Raw genomic sequence first — 16,031 nt, 5'->3', positions numbered from 1 at the left:
TAAAAAGATGGTGCCTTCCGGGCTGGGGGCCCCTGATCTCCCTCCACCTCTCTCTGTGTGGCCAGGATGGTTAATCAGAGGACAGCCTGGCTGGGAGTGGGACAGCACGTCTTCCAGCCCCTCCATATCTCCCCCAGTGGGCTTGGACAGGGCACAGTGATAGGGGCCCTTTATCTCCTATCATCACAGCCCTCACCATGACAATGGCCCCTCTGGCTGTTTATCCAAGCGATGCTATGTCACACAGGGGTCGGTTTGACTCTACTGCGATGCGTTCACTCAAAATACAAATATGTCCAGTCACATTGGGAGAGGGAGAGGCCATTGAGAGTGGTTCCTTTTTCATGGTATACCAGAAAGTATACCTCTCTGTTGATATCACATACATTATCAAGGATTTCACACACATTATCCAGATACCGACTGTTAGCACTTGGTGGTCTATAGCAACTTCCCACAAGAATAGGCTTTAGATGAGGCAGGTGAACCTGTAGCCATGTTACTTAGACAGCATTTGACATGAGATCCTCTCTAAGCTTTACAGGAATATGACTCTGAGTATAAACCGCAATGTCTCTTCCGTAGATATTATAACCATATATTGCTACCACCGTGTCATCAAAGGAATTATCTAAGTGAGTTTCAGAGATATATGAATGATTTCTGTTGATAGCAAGTTATTGATTTCATGAACCTTGTTTCTTAGGCTACATACAGTTGAAGCCGGAGGTTTACATACACTTAGGTTGGAGTCATTAAAACTTGTTTTTCAACCACTCCACACATTTTTTGTTAACAAACTGTAGTTTTGGCAAGTCACAGATTAGTTTACTTATAATTCACTGTATCACAATTCCAGTGTGTCAGAAGTTTACATACACTAAGTTGACTGTGCCTTTAAACAGCTTGGAAAATTCCAGAAAATGATGTCATGGCTTTAGAAGCTTCTGATAGGCGAATTGACATAATTTGAGTCAATTGGAGGTGTACCTGTGGATGTATTTCAAGGCCTACCTTCAAACTCAGTGCCTCTTTGCTTGACATCATGGGACAATCACAAGAAATCAGCCAAGACCTCAGAAAATAAATTGTAGACCTCCACAAGTCTGGTTCATCCTTGGGAGCAATTTCCAAACGCCTGAAGGTACCACGTTAATCTGTACAAACAATAGTACGCAAGTATAAACACCATGGGACCACGCAGCCGTCATACCGCTCAGAAAGGAGACGCGTTCTGTCTCCTAGAGATGAACGAACTTTGGTGCGAAAAGTGCAAATCAATTCCAGAACAACAGCAAAGGACCTTGTGAAGATGCTGGAGGAAACTGGTACAAAAGTATCTATATCCACAGTAAAACGAGTCCTATATCGACATAACCTGAAAGGCCGCTCTGAAAGGAAGAAGCCACTGCTCCAAAACCGCCATAAAAAAGCCAGACTACGCTTTGCAACTGCACATGGGGACAAAGATCGTACTTTTTGGAGAAATTTCCTCTGGTCTGATGAAACAAAAATAGAACTGTTTGGCCATAATGACCATTGTTATGTTTGGAGGAAAAAGGGGGAGGCTTGCAAGCCGAAGAACACTATCCCAACCGTGAAGCACGGGGGTGGCAGCATCATGTTGTGGGGGTGCTTTTCTGCAGGAGGGACTGGTACACTTCACAAAATAGATGGCATCATGAGGTGGGAAAATTAGATGGATATATTGAAGCAACATCTCAAGACATCAGTCAGGAAGTTAAAGCTTGGTCGCCAATGGACAATGACCCCAAGCATACTTCCAAAGTTGTGGCAAAATGGCTTAAGGACAACAAAGTCAAGGTATTGGGATGGCCATCACAAAGCCCTGACCATAATCCCATAGAGAATTTGTGGGCAGAACTGAAAAAGTGTGTGCAAGCAAGGAGGCCTACATTCCTGACTCAGTTACACCAGCTCTGTCAGGAGGAATGGGCCAAAATTCACCCAACTTATTGTGGGAAGCTTGTGGAAGGCTACCTGAAATGTTTGACCCAAGTTAAACAATTTAAAGGCAATGCTACCAAATACTAATTGAGTGCATGTAAACGTCTGACCCACTGGGAATGTGATGAGAGAAATAAAAGCTGAAATAAATCATTCTCTCTACAATTATTTTGACATTTCACATTCTTAAAATAAAGTGGTGATACTAACTGACCTAAGACAGGGAATGTTTACTAAGATTAAATGTCAGGAATTGTGAAAAATCGAGTTTAAATGTATTTGGCTAATGTGTATGTAAACTTCCGACTTCAACTGTAGATATTCCATTCAAAGTCAGCCGTTTCCAGCTACAATAGTCATTTAACATTAACAATGTCTACACTGTATTTCTGATCAATTTGATGTTATTTTAATGGACAAAAAATGTGCTTTTCTTTAAAAAAACAAGGACATTTCTAAGGTACCCGAAACTTTTGAACGGTAGTGTACGTACGGTCACTGTAGGGACAAAGTCGTCGATGCACTTATTGATGAAGCTGGTGACTGAGGTGGTATACTCCTCAATGCCATTGGATGAATCCCGGAACATATTCCAGTCTTTGCTAGCAAAACAGTCCTGTAGCATCCGCTTCATCTGACCACTTCCGTATTGAGCGAGTCACTGGTACTTCCTGCTTTACTTTGTGCTTGTAGGAAGGAATCAGGAGGATATAATTATGGTCAGATTTGCCAAATGGAGGTTAAGGGAGAGCTTTGTACTCGTCTCTGTGTGTGGTGTAAAGTGGTTATTCAGTTGTGCAAACCGGCAGTTTCATCAGCTGTACGGGCAGTTGGTCTCAGACGATCCCGCAGGTGAAGAAGCCGGATGTGGAGGTCCTGGGCTGGCGTGGTTACACGTGGTCTGCAGTTGTAAGGCCAGCTGGACGTACTGCCAAATTCTCTAAAACAAAGTTGGAGGTGGCTTATGGTTGAAAAATGAACATTCAATGCTCTGGCAACAGCTCTGGTGGAAATTCCTCCAGTCAGAATATCAATTGCACATTTCCTCAAAACTTGACACATCTGTGGCATTGTGTTGTGTGTCAAAACTGCACATTTTAGAGTGGCCTTTTATTGCCCCCAGCACACTGTGCACCTGTGTAATGATCATGCTGTTTAATCAGCTTCTTGATATGCCACACCTGTCAGGTGGATGGATTATCTTGGCAAAGGAGAAATGCTCACTAACAGGGATGTAAACACATTTGTGCACACTTTTTGAGAGAAGCTTTTTGTGTATACTGAACATTTCTGGGATATTTTATTTCAGCTCATGAAACATGGGACCAACACTTTACATGTTGTGTTTATATTTTTGTTCAGTATATGTGAGAATTGCCAGAACAATCTGATACCAAAGTATTTCCGAGCTATCCTGGTGTGGAATCACCCATGATGTAATTTATATAAGGTCCTACAGGATCGTGTCATTTTGGAGTCACTTTTATTGTAAATAAGAATAGAATATGTTTCTTAACACTTCTAAATTAATGTGGATTCTACCATGATTATGGATAATTCCTGAATGATTATGGATAATTCCTGAATGAATTGTAAATAATGATACCCCCAAAACATGCTAACCTCTCACCATTACAATAACTAGGGTGGTTAGCATTTTGATGGGGGATATTTGTGTGTAATGTTCTCACTCACCATTGTTGACTATTTATTTACCATAAAAGTGACTCCAAAATGACACAATACATTATTTACCATTTATTTATATTGGGCACAAAATAATCTGAAAAACAACCCAAACAAACAGTAAATTCATCCAACAAGTTTATAGTCACAAGCTTGATGTAATCATTGGAAAGGGAAAGGGGGATACCTAGTCATTTGTGAATGCATTCAACTGAAATGTGTCTTCCGCATTTAACCCAACCCCTCTGAATCAGAGAGGTGCGGGGGGGCTGCCATAATTATGTGCTAGGTATATGGGACCAAACACTTAAACTTTCGACTACTTCAGTACGCATATAAGTGAATTTGTCCCAATATTTTTGGTCCCCTAAAATGGGGGGAGTATGTACAAAAAGTGCTGCAATTTCTAAACGGTTCACCCGATATTGGTGAAAATAGCCCAAAATTAAAGCTGACAGTCTGCACTTGAACATAGTTCAGGAATACAGAGCCAAACCAACAGAAAATGTCACTGTCCCAATACTTTTGGAGCTCACTGTATATTAGCATGTTTGCGCTTCATATCCAAATCATCTATAAGTAACATCATTGAGTTACACAATAGGTTTTTAGATACTTCTGGTCATGTAGTGTATGTGGACACCTGAGCGTCGAACATCTCATTCCCAAATCATGGCCATTAATATGGAGTTGGTTCCTCCTATGCTGCTATAACAGCCTCCACTCTTCTGGGAAGGTTTTCCACTAGATGTTGGAACATTGCTGCGGGGACTTGCTACCATTCAGCCACAAAAGCATTAGTGAGGTCGGGCACTGATTTTGGGCGAGTAGGCCTGGCTCGCAATCGGCATTCCAATTCATCCTAAAGGTGTTCGACAGTTTTGAGGTCAGGGCTCTATGAAGGCCAGTCAAGCTCTTCCACACCGATCTCGACAACCGTTTCTGTATTGACCTCGCTTTGTGCACTGGGGCATTGTCATGCTGAAACAGGAAGGGCCTTCCCCAAACTGTTGCCACAAAGTTGGAAGCACAGAATGGTCTAGAATGTAATTGAATGCTGTAGCGTTAGGATTTATTTTCACTGGAACTAAGGGGCCTAGCCCGAATCATGATAAACAGCCCCAGACCATTATTGCTTCTCCACCAAACTTTACAGTTGGCACTATACATTCGGGCAGGTAGCATTCTTCTGGCATACGCCAAACCAAGATTCATCCATCGGACTGCCAGATGGTGAAGGGTTATACATCACCCCAGAGAACGCGTTTCCACTGCTCCAGAGTCCAATGGCGGCGAGCTTTATACCACTCCAGCCGACGCTTAACATTGCGCATGGTGATCTTAGGCTTGTGTGCGGTTGCTCGGCCATTGAAACCCATTTCGTGAAGCTCCCAATGAACAGTTCTTGTGCTGAAGTTGCTTCCAGAGGCAGTTTGGAACTCGTTAGTAAGTGTTGAAACCGAGGACAGGCAACTTTTATGCGCTATGCACTTCAGCACTCTGCGGTTCTGTTCTGTGAGCTTGTGTGGTCTACCACTTCAGGGCTAAGCCATTGTTGCTCCTAGACGTTTCCACTTCACAATAACAGCACTTACAGTTGACCGGGGCAGCTCTAGCAGGGCAGAAATGTGACAAACTGACTAGTTGGAAAGGTGGCATCCTATGATGGTTCCATGTTGAAAGTAACAGCTCTTCAGTAAGGCCATTCTACTGCCAATGTATGTCTATGGAGATTGCATGGCTGTGCGCTTGATTTTATACACCGGTCAGCAACAGGTATGGCTGAAATAGTCGAAGGGGTGTCCACATACTTTTCTATATATAGTGTACTTTATAATGATTTGGACATTTGTGCCACAAATGCAAAAATACATTTTGAAACTGGACAACAAAACCAAAGCATGGATTGCTGTCATACCTTGTCTATAAACTGCTTACAGGGTAAGGAAACCAATATGTTATTTTGTGATTTGGTCGAACTGTCTCTATCTAGTGGTCAGAACTTGGTAATATCAGGATGTCGGATGGAACATAAACCTAACAACTTCAATTACAAATTTATCTGAAGAGGGGAAATAACCTCAACTTCCCTGAGTGCATTCGGAAAGTATTCAGACCCCTTCCCTTTTCCCACAATTTGACACAGCCTTATTCTAAAATTGATTAAATACAAATATTTCCTCATCAATCTACACATAATACCCCATAATGACAAAGCGAAAAGTTTTTTAGACATTTTTGCAAATGTATTAAAAATAAAAAACAGTTACCTTATTTACATAAGTATTCAGACCCTTTGCTATGAGAATTGAAGTTGAGCTCCGGTGCATCCTGTTTCTATTGATCATCCTTGATGTTTCTACAACTTGATTGGAGTCCACCTGTGGTATATTCATTTGATTGGACATAATTTGGAAAGGCACACACCTGTCTATATAAGGTCCCACAGTTGACAGTGCATGTCAGAGCAAAAACCAAGCCATTAATTCAAAGGAATTGTCCGTAGAGCTCAGAGACAGTGTTGAGGCACAGATCTGGGGAAGGATACCAAAACATTTCTGCAGCATTGAAGGTCAAGAACATAGTGGCCTCCATCGTCCTTAAACAGAAGAAGTTTGGAACCACCAAGACTCTTCCTAGAGCTGGCTGCCCGGCCTTAACTGAGCAATCGGAGGAGAAGGGCCTAGGTCAGGGAGGTGACCAAGAATCCGACAGAGCTCCAGAGTTCCTCTGTGGAGATGGGAGAAACTTCCAAAAGGACAACCATCTCTGCAGCACTCCACCAATCAGGCCTTTATGGTAGTGGCCAGACGGAAACCACTCCTCATTAAAAGGCACATGACAGCCTGCTTGGAGTTTGCCAAAAGGCCCCTAAAGGAAACAAGATTCTCCCGTCTAATGAAACCAAGATTGAACTCTTTGGCCTGAATGTCCAGCGTCATGTCGGAGCGAATGGAATGGCATCAAACACATGGAAACCATGTGTTTGATTGTATTTGATACCAAAATCAGAGCAAGCAGGTGCAGCTCTCTATTTTAACCACTAGAGGGAGTCTTTGACAAGACAAAGTAATGTATCTTATCTCTGACCATCAATTTCAACTAGGGCCTGAGCAGAAAGTTGCATCTTCTCTGTGTTAAGATGGAAAAATCCAGAGCTCTCTACTTCTAAGAATAGTTCAGAGGTAACAGAGGATTTGGAATAACCAGGAACAAAGCTCCAAGGGCTACCATCATGGCAGGTGGGAATGTTGCCGGGGGTAACCAGATAGCCCAGCAAGGCCCCCTCTTCCACCCCTTCCATACAGTCTGTCAACTACTGCACCTAATCCACACCCCACTGGATGGCCATTGGACCCTCTCTACCCAATGGGGTGATTTGCAGGCTGACGGTCTGTGTTTATGAGGGGTTGTATTTCATGGTTGTGGTACAGTTAAGCATGCTTCTCTCCTCTGGCCTGTGGGCTGGGCTGTGGCCACAGCTCCTAACGAGGTTCCAGTTAATCCCATTGATTTGAGTGCTGGTAAATCTCTGTCAGCTGGTATTGGGCTGATATGCCACCAAAAATATCCCCCCCTGACTCAATCACTCACTCACTCACTCGCTCACTTACCCACCCATTCACTCACTCACACAGGGGTGGGATATCACAGTTTAGTGATCCTCACTCGGCTCACTGAATAAACTGAACATTCCTGCAAGCCCAGAGCAGCTGTAGTCAGGGTCATATATCAGACAGTGCTCTGTGTGGAGAGTCAGAATCTTTATAACACAGGTCTGTGTCTCAGTGTGAATGTGTATATTTACGAGGGCTGTCCCCGACTAAAAAACATCTTGGTCGACCGAAAGTCGTCTGTTCTTTCGATTGGTCAACATTTTTGGTGTATTTTCCCGTCTAGACACACCCTATGTGTTCTAATAAAATAAACTATATGCATTGAGCTTGTCTGATGCTTTAAGTTTACGGTTTGATGAAATAAGACAGATGTCTCGAGGGCGCCAAAGAACCTGACCGAAATATTCTCCTCCTGCTGGCTTTCGCAGATTCTGCCATTACTCTCCTGAAGTTGCCTGTAATAGACTACCTGACGAGTCGGCAACCTTTCTCACGTTGAAGACCTGTTTCTCTTACTATTTCTACTGATCTGCGTGCCAATTATGGTTTTCATATGCACATTTTCGTGAAACAGTTTCATTTATAATAACGTCTTAATATCTCAAAATCACTGTCATGTGGTTAATCAAAATTCTATCCAAATCTAAATGAAAATGATACAATCCTAAAAAGTAACTTCTATTGCCATTGCCAACTATGTAAAAATAGTCTACATAAAGCCAACAAATAAAAACATTGCCGCCTGCAAGTAGAACATATCCTGATAAAAATAAATATCCTATAAATCACATTGGCTACACATGGCCTGTCTGCAATGAACTTGAAACATTGTATCAACTATTAAATTGCATGTCCCACAGCATTAAAATGCATTAAAATGTCCCAAAGCTGCACTAGCAAACTTGCAACATTGTATGCTACAAAATATTCTGGGCCTGTCATGCCAAATAATGTCCCCCGTCCAAAAAGTGTCTCTCTCTCTGCATCACAATGGGATTCGATAAACTATTAGCGTCCGATGATTCGAATTTTGAAGATCATTACAGCCTAAATTACGTTATTTTCACCATCACTATGCAAACAAGGCTGATTTCCGTGACAATTTTGCTGTTTAAACAAGTTTTGTTTAGCTAATAAAATGAAAACATTGCTTCAAACTACTTTTGGATACCTTGTTATCATTACAACATTAAATCCATGTCTTAAACGTTGCTACGTTTCGGAAATGGCAAAGAAAACGTGTAATCTGCTTGACACATTAAAGTTACTTACCTTACAGATCACAGTCAGCTAATTTCCACTCCATTCATATGCAAATCCATTTTATTCATACACTGGCTTGTCTGTCTGTCTGTCATGTTTTTATTTGAACCTGCCCTTCCCTTGTTTCCCTAGTCCTCTATTATGATACAAAAAAAATTGATATCTCGCATAGCTCATTAGTACACACTTGTGGTTGAATACATGTATCTATTGTAGGTTCTATGATACAACAATAAATAATGTGGAACAAATAAATACCATCAAGGGATACCTTACAATAATGAACACCTTGTGAAACAGCTGTGAAAACCAACCTGACAAAATGTAAGATTTTAATACATAAACATTCCTTTTTGATACAGTTATGTCAGTTATGTTACAGTTATACAGTTATGTTTTTCAGATTTTTTGTACACAAATGGCAATCATAGACTAAAATTCTGGTGTGTGGAATATTGAGGTGGTTGCTGTGTGGGTGGAGGTTTCTGCCTGTCACTTGTTCTCAACAGGCAGCCAGTCTCAGAAGGGGGACTTGAAGAGGGAGACTGCAAAGTCCAAGCACTGCTGCTCTCTTTGTTCTGAGTCTTTGCAGTGCTAGTGTTTTTAGTTCCTCTGTATATCTCACATAAGTATGTGCCCAGTATGATAGAGCAAGAAAACGTTCTTAGCAGATAATGACAACATGACAACAACAGTAGCTGTAGATGATGTAATGAAAAGTTTGGGGATGGTTGGTAATGGAGGACATCAGGTGTATCCACGTCTGGATGTTGGGCAGAACCCCTAGGTCCTGGAGAACAGGAGCAGAGTTATAATGAACAGGGTAGGAGACAGAGACAGAACAAGCAAACACACAGGTTACATGGATTAGTGAAGTGTTATAAATGGGAGATATGCACTTTTTAACACTTTAGGAAGGTATAGCCTACCTCAAGCTGGTCCCCCTCCAACTCAGAGCACAGAGAATCAGACTGATCCGAACTCACTGGTTCCGGTGCATGGGATACCTCCTGGGGGTTTGGACAGTCGATGGTCCTAAAGTCATTTGAAGAGGTAAATTGAAGAGGTACATTTTTATAAGCTCAGCATATCTACCATTTCTTGCTTTCTCACATGTTAACCAAAGCATAACATACTTTGTCTATTGGGCTTCACCGAAGTGAATGGCGTCAGTGCTTTCAATGGTTGACCGTCCCAACTGCTCCAACTGTAAAAGATTGTTTGCTTCCACCGAGGAAACCCTAGGAAGACAAAGAGAAAAATATCAGTGTTAGGGAAACTAAAACTAGCTTCAGGTTATTTTTGGTGCAAATGCAAATCGTTATTATCTGAGATTTCTTATATTCACCTTAACAGATGGTGACCCCAGCTAGGAGCGTTTCCCAGGCCTCGCCTTCCTTTCGTTCTTCTTCCAAACCAATTGCATTGTTTACCTCAATCAACAGCTGCGGCTCCCGTCCGTACTCGGTGGAGGCCTGGATGCTGTTGTTGTGTGCGAAAATAATTATCTTATAATTACGCTATCTATTGACAATGTAAGATATTGAAATATGTCTGATTATGTACCATGGAAAAACAAAAACAAATTGTAAAAAATAAATAAAACAAACCATTGGTGACAGAATATAACCTATAACATCCGTACCTTGTTCCAGCTTTCATGACCTCGGTCACTCAAGATGACCTCAGGAGAACCGTGGGTGTTGAAGATGTCCATCTCCTTGGAGGTGGCCTCGCCAGTCTCGTCCTTGATGGGTATCATACAAAACGAAAAATCTATTTTCGGTTCCAAGCACCCTTTTTAATGGGTTACAGAAGGGAATTTAGAGTTAAGCACGTACTCTTCCTTTACTGACCTTAATGGGTATTGCCTCCACCCACTTGAGGAAGGGATTGGTTGCCGTCAGACACCAGCTGTTGCCATTCCTGGATTTTGTGAAGGGTTCGATGAGGTCCACCACTAACATTTAAAGTGTTAGAGAGAAGATTACTTTATTCTTACCCGTATCTGTCTTACAGTCTGCACATTTTCATATTTGTAAGGATACTGACACACACACACACATTTTATAATATTGAACTCTGCTGTGGTCAAATAAAGCAACCATTACAAAACAACTTATCAGGGCAAAATTTGAATTGGGACACATACCGATCATGTACCATGATGAAACAACTTTGATGGGCTTCATCTCCAGCCCCACAGTCTTCACCCTCTCAAACTTCTGGCAGGCTAGACAGGGTACTGACCTTTTAATTAAGTAAAAAGTGACAAATTGAAACGTGTGCTCTCTGATATGACATTAATTGAAATCATAATAATTTCAGATAGAATGTGATTGAAAAACAAAAGGTTATTTCACTTGCCCAGCTGTCCACCTTGATAATTCTCTGTCAGAAGAAACGTATGTTTATTTGGCAATCATGCGTTTCACTCCGAAATGGCCAGCGTGCATCTCGGTCAGCACAGTCTTCTTCTCCTCCTTAGTAAAAGTCCCCCTCCTGTGTGGCTGGCCATCCTTCCCCCGTAGGTACAAATGATTGCCTAAGAAGTTGGAAGAGAAAAGTTGTTGAAATAGTCAAGTCTAAGTACATTTGCACTGCTGTCTTTCTCTCTGTTTCTCTCTCTCCATCTCTCTCAGGCTGTCTTCCACTCTCTTCCCACCTCTCCATCTTCCTTTCCCCCCCTCTCTCTGTCTGTCTAGCAAAGACACCTAGTTAAGGGCATTTGGAATGACCATAATTGCTTACACCTATCCATTTGATTGATCAGGTTTAATTTATAGCTAGACACCTCTATATGACAGACATATAACTATATCAGTGGAGGCTGCTAAGGGGAGGATGGCTCATAATAATGGCTGGGATGGAGTTAATAGAATGGTATTAACCACATGGAAACCACATATTTGATACCATGCCATTTACTCCACTCCAGACATTATTATGAGCCATCCTCCCCTTAGCAGCCTCCACTGGACTATATGTATAGCTCGTAACATTTAAATGACCAACTAGCTAGATGGAAAATGATTGTTGAAAATGAGTTGTACATAGCTAAATCTGGGGGGGTGGCACATTTTGACAAGGGGACACTATTTGGCATGACAGGCCCTCAGAGTTTCCACCCCAGTGAGCTCGGGACAGACACAGCTGTAGGCTATTCACACAAAGGATAAGAAGCAGTGTTTGACTTGGAGGAGCTTACCGGAGCTGAGTACCGGCACCTCAAATGTTCTACTGCTTGAGCTCCTGTTCCTCTTATAGAATATTAGCTAAAAAGTATTGTGTAGCTCCTGCACATAAATGAACTCAGCAAAAAAATAAATGTCCTCACACTGTCAATTGTGTTTATTTTCAGCAAACTTAACATGTGTAAATATTTGTGTGAACATAACAAGATTCAACAACTGAGACATAAACTGAACAAGTTCCACATACATGTGACTAACAGAAATGGAATAATGTGTCCCTGAAGAAAGGGGGGGTCAAAAGTAACAGTCAGTATCTGGTGTGGCCACCAACTGCATTAAGTACTGCAGTGCATCTCCTCCTCATGGACTGAACCAGATTTGCCAGTTCTTGCTGTGAGATGTTACCCCACTCTTCCACCAAGGTACCTGCAAGTTCCCGGACATTTCTGGAGGGAATGGCCCTAGCCCTCACCCTCCGATCCAACAGGTCCCAGACGTGCTCAATGGGATTGAGTTCCGGGTTCTTCGCTGGCCAGGGCAGAACACTGATATTCCTGTCTTGCAGGAAATCACACACAGAACGAGCAGTATGGCTGGTGGCATTGTCATGCTGGAGGGTCATGTCAGGATGAGCCTGCAGGAAGGGTACCACATGAGGGAGGAGGATGTCTTCCCTGTAACGCACAGCGTTGAGATTGCCTGCAATGACAACAAGCTCAGTCCAATGATGCTGTGACACACCACCCCAGACCATGACGGACCGTCCACCTCCAAATCAATCCCGCTCCAGAGTACAGGCCTCGGTGTAACGCTCATTCCTTCGACGATAAACAAGAATCTGACCATCACCCCTGGTGAGACAAAACCGTGACTTGTCAGTGAAGAGCACTTTTTGCCAGTCCTGTCTGGTCCAGCGATGGTGGTTTTGTGCCCATAGGTGACGTTGTTGCCGGTGATGTCTGATGAGGATCTGCCTTACAACAGGCCTACAAGCCCTCAGTCCAGTCTCTCTCAGCCTATTGTGGACAGTCTGAGCACCGATGGAGGGATTGTGCATTCCTGGTGTAATTCGGGCAGTTGTTGTTGCCATCCTGTACCTGTCCTGCAGGTGTGATGTTCGGATGTACCGATCCTGTGCAGGTGTTGTTTCACGTGGTCTGCCACTGCGAGGACGATCAGCTGTCCGTCCTGTAGTGCTGTCTTAGGCGTCTCACAGTACAGACATTGCAATTTATTGCCCTGGCCACATCTGTAGTCCTCATGCCTCCTTGCACCATGCCTAAGGCAAGTTCACACAGATGAGCAGGGACCCTGGGCATCTTTCTTTTGGTGTTTTTCAGAGTCAGTAGAAGGCCTCTTTAGTGTCCTAAGTTTTCATAACTGTGACCTTATTTGCCTACCGTCTGTAAGCTGTTAGTGTCTTAACGACCGTTCCACAGGTGCATGTTCATGAATTGTTTATGGTTCATTGAACAAGCATGGGAAACAGTGTTTAAACCCTTTACAATGAAGATCTGTGAAGTTATTTGGATTTTTACAAATTATCTTTGAAAGACAGTGTCCTGAAAAAGGGACATTTCTTTTTTTGCTGAGTTTATAAACAGTACCAACACCCAAAATGAGTACCGGAACCTACAAGTCAAGCACTGATAAGAAGTAATCAGGTAAGCCTGTTTTATGACGTATCCACTGGATCAGAGCATGACATTTTTCCCTTTCACGCTGAGTGGTTATCGAAAGGGAGAGAGCTGGAAAGATTTTTCAACTACATTGAGGAACTATTGTAATTCTCAATCTATGTAAAAACAGGCTTTGTTTGCTTGCTATTTGAGGTGAAGAAAACCTTATTTTCAGAAGCTCCACAGGTCAATAGTGGTGGTGCGTTAAGCCAATCAGAAATACTATCAGATCCCCAAATTGGCACATTTATATTCCTACATTTGCGTGCAGGCCAGGTAGCCTATAGGCCCACTGCTATGCGTGCGCGTCCTTACTCAACATTCACAGAAGCGCTCCAAACAAAAGACAATGACTACATTTACAAAACTCATAAATGGAATGAAACAAACCAAAACTTGTTTCTCACAAGTGTAGCATAGGTTGTGCACTCTGCAAACAATATGTCCACTCCGACAATAATAATGGGAAGACTGGAATAATAATATTGAATGCATTAAAATAAATGACCGTAACCAAAGTAACAAACATTGTAGATTAGAAATGATAGGAATTAATGGTAAATGTACTACTGGTGATATATGTAATGGGGAATTGATAGACACTAACAATCAAACACAAACAATTCACACAAGGATGTTATGAAATAATGAATGTGCACAAAATTGGCGGGAGAGTGTGCATTCTGGAGAGAGAAGTGCATTGTGCATCTGGGTGCAGGGTCAACCCAACATCTGCATTGGCCATGCAGCATTTACGGTGATAGTCTCAGAAGTCAGGGCATTCATACTTCTTGCGCTTCACAGAGCATAGCAGTGCTGTTGTCAAGGAAGTGAGTTTGTGTTTATACAGGATGTATAACGTCAACCAATCATGTCAAGGCGGAGCTATAGAGCCATCTGCATTGTTTAAAAATTTGGGAGAGGCATGGCGATGCGGTACAGAGCTCGATTTGGCCTCTGCATGTCTCTGGAGGCTCTGCTATTGCATCACACCCTCCATATGGAGCCTCCTACCACATTTTCAGATCAAGCATAAATAGGCTTTTAGTCTAGGCCTCTGCAATGGATTAGTTCACTGAGATGGGCGCAAATATATATTTGTTACTGCTCGACTAAATCGATCTTGGTCGACCAACAGCCTAATCTCCAAACAATCGACCAGTCGAGTAATCGGGGTCAAGCCTAATATTTACAGTACATGAGTGACAATTATAAACATAGGTGTTTCCTGTCTGTCTTGCCTTCCAACATGCGTGTGTGTGTGTGTGTGTGTGTGTGTGTGTGTGTGGTCTTGTACTGCTCTAGTCTGTCCTCTTCCAGCAGCACAGCCTCTAAATCAGTGCCCAACCAGTGCACCCAAGTAGACTGAGCTGCCCCTTAAACACCATCCATCATGGGAGAGGCTCTGAAAGTCCGCAAAGGGACTGGTGGGTTGGAGGGTTAGACGGAGAGTCAAGGAACACCCCCTCACTCAGCTCTCCTAGTGGAGGTGAGGAAGAGTTCACACCCCCTCTCAGGAATGATCCTGCCGGTTTCAGGGGAATTGGACGTTGACCTCAAGATGGCCGGCTTAGCTGAATGGTCATATCCCTGAAGAAATAGCTGTGGTAGAGTGTATGTTATGTGTAAGGTAACACGGGTTCTGGGCTCCCTCTTTGCTATATTCCGATACTGTGAGAGCTGTGCTGATAAGCAGAGAGGCTGGTGAGTGGTAAAGTGAGGGCTAGATTATCAGAGATGGGAGGGAGAAGAGGAGCAGAGACTCTTTGGTAGCCTTGGGACAGTGAGCGTGGGATTTTAGGGTATGCGTGGACGGAATGTTTTGAGAACCCTCTCAGGGATGGGCTCTCATAGAGATACGGAGCATCATGCTGGGGTGAATGTTGAGATATCATTTGTTTTCCTTTGTTTCAATTTCTAATTATTTGTTTCACATGAGAAAGAAGATTGAACAAGTTCTTGTTAGATTTTTCCCCACTCTGTATTTCATCATACCCATGTCTACTGTCTAAAGTTGATCTCATTCAATCAGCTTACACTAAATGTGGACCAAGGTTGATAAACAGACGGTGCTGTTCTGCAGCACAGTGTTTCTCTGGTCATCTCTAAGGACAGATCTCTTTATATCTCTAGAGGTCATCATGGTGGCAGGGCCAGCTCATGTATGTTTTCTTTCTCTTTCTGGTCAGTAGAGTATAGGTCAGTACTATACAGTACATTACTATAGAGTTTAGTACTGTAGAGCACAATAGAGTAGAGTACAGTCAATTTAGTGTACTGTACTGTGCTGAACTATACTGTACTGTGCTGTACTGAACTATACTGTACTGAACTGTACTGTGCTGTACTGAACTCTGCTGTACTGAACTCTACTGAACTATACTGTACTGTGCTGTACTGAACTATACTGTACTGAACTGTACTGTGCTGTACTGTACTGAACTCTACTGAACTCTACTGAACTCTACTGTGCTGTACTGAACTCTGCTGTACTGAACTGTACTGTGCTATACTGAACTCTGCTGTACTGAACTGTACTGAACTGTGCTGTACTGAACTGTACTGTGCTATACTGAACTCTGCTGTACTGAACTCTACTGTGCTGTACAGAACGGTGCTGTACT

At 42.7% G+C, this 16,031-nt stretch overlaps 1 protein-coding gene and 1 long non-coding RNA gene across 4 annotated transcripts in view; one reads left to right on the top strand and one right to left on the bottom strand.

The window, feature by feature from the left end:
- Window positions 1-16,031, top strand: part of LOC115150595 (AMP deaminase 2) — a 57,042-nt gene that overhangs the window by 15,001 nt on the left and 26,010 nt on the right. The gene's annotated exons all lie outside the window — the stretch shown is intronic.
- LOC115150597 (uncharacterized) lies at window positions 9,942-10,475 on the bottom strand. The gene is made up of 3 exons (XR_003867130.1): window positions 10,391-10,475; window positions 10,180-10,281; window positions 9,942-10,016 (listed from the first exon to the last, which is right to left on the bottom strand). It is a non-coding gene; the product is annotated as an uncharacterized LOC115150597 (long non-coding RNA).

Source organism: Salmo trutta, chromosome 16 (genome assembly GCF_901001165.1).
Source record: "Salmo trutta chromosome 16, fSalTru1.1, whole genome shotgun sequence".
NCBI classification, from domain to species: domain Eukaryota; kingdom Metazoa; phylum Chordata; class Actinopteri; order Salmoniformes; family Salmonidae; genus Salmo; species Salmo trutta.
Note: the sequence above shows the minus strand (reverse complement) of the source record. Positions and strands in the feature narration are given on the sequence as shown.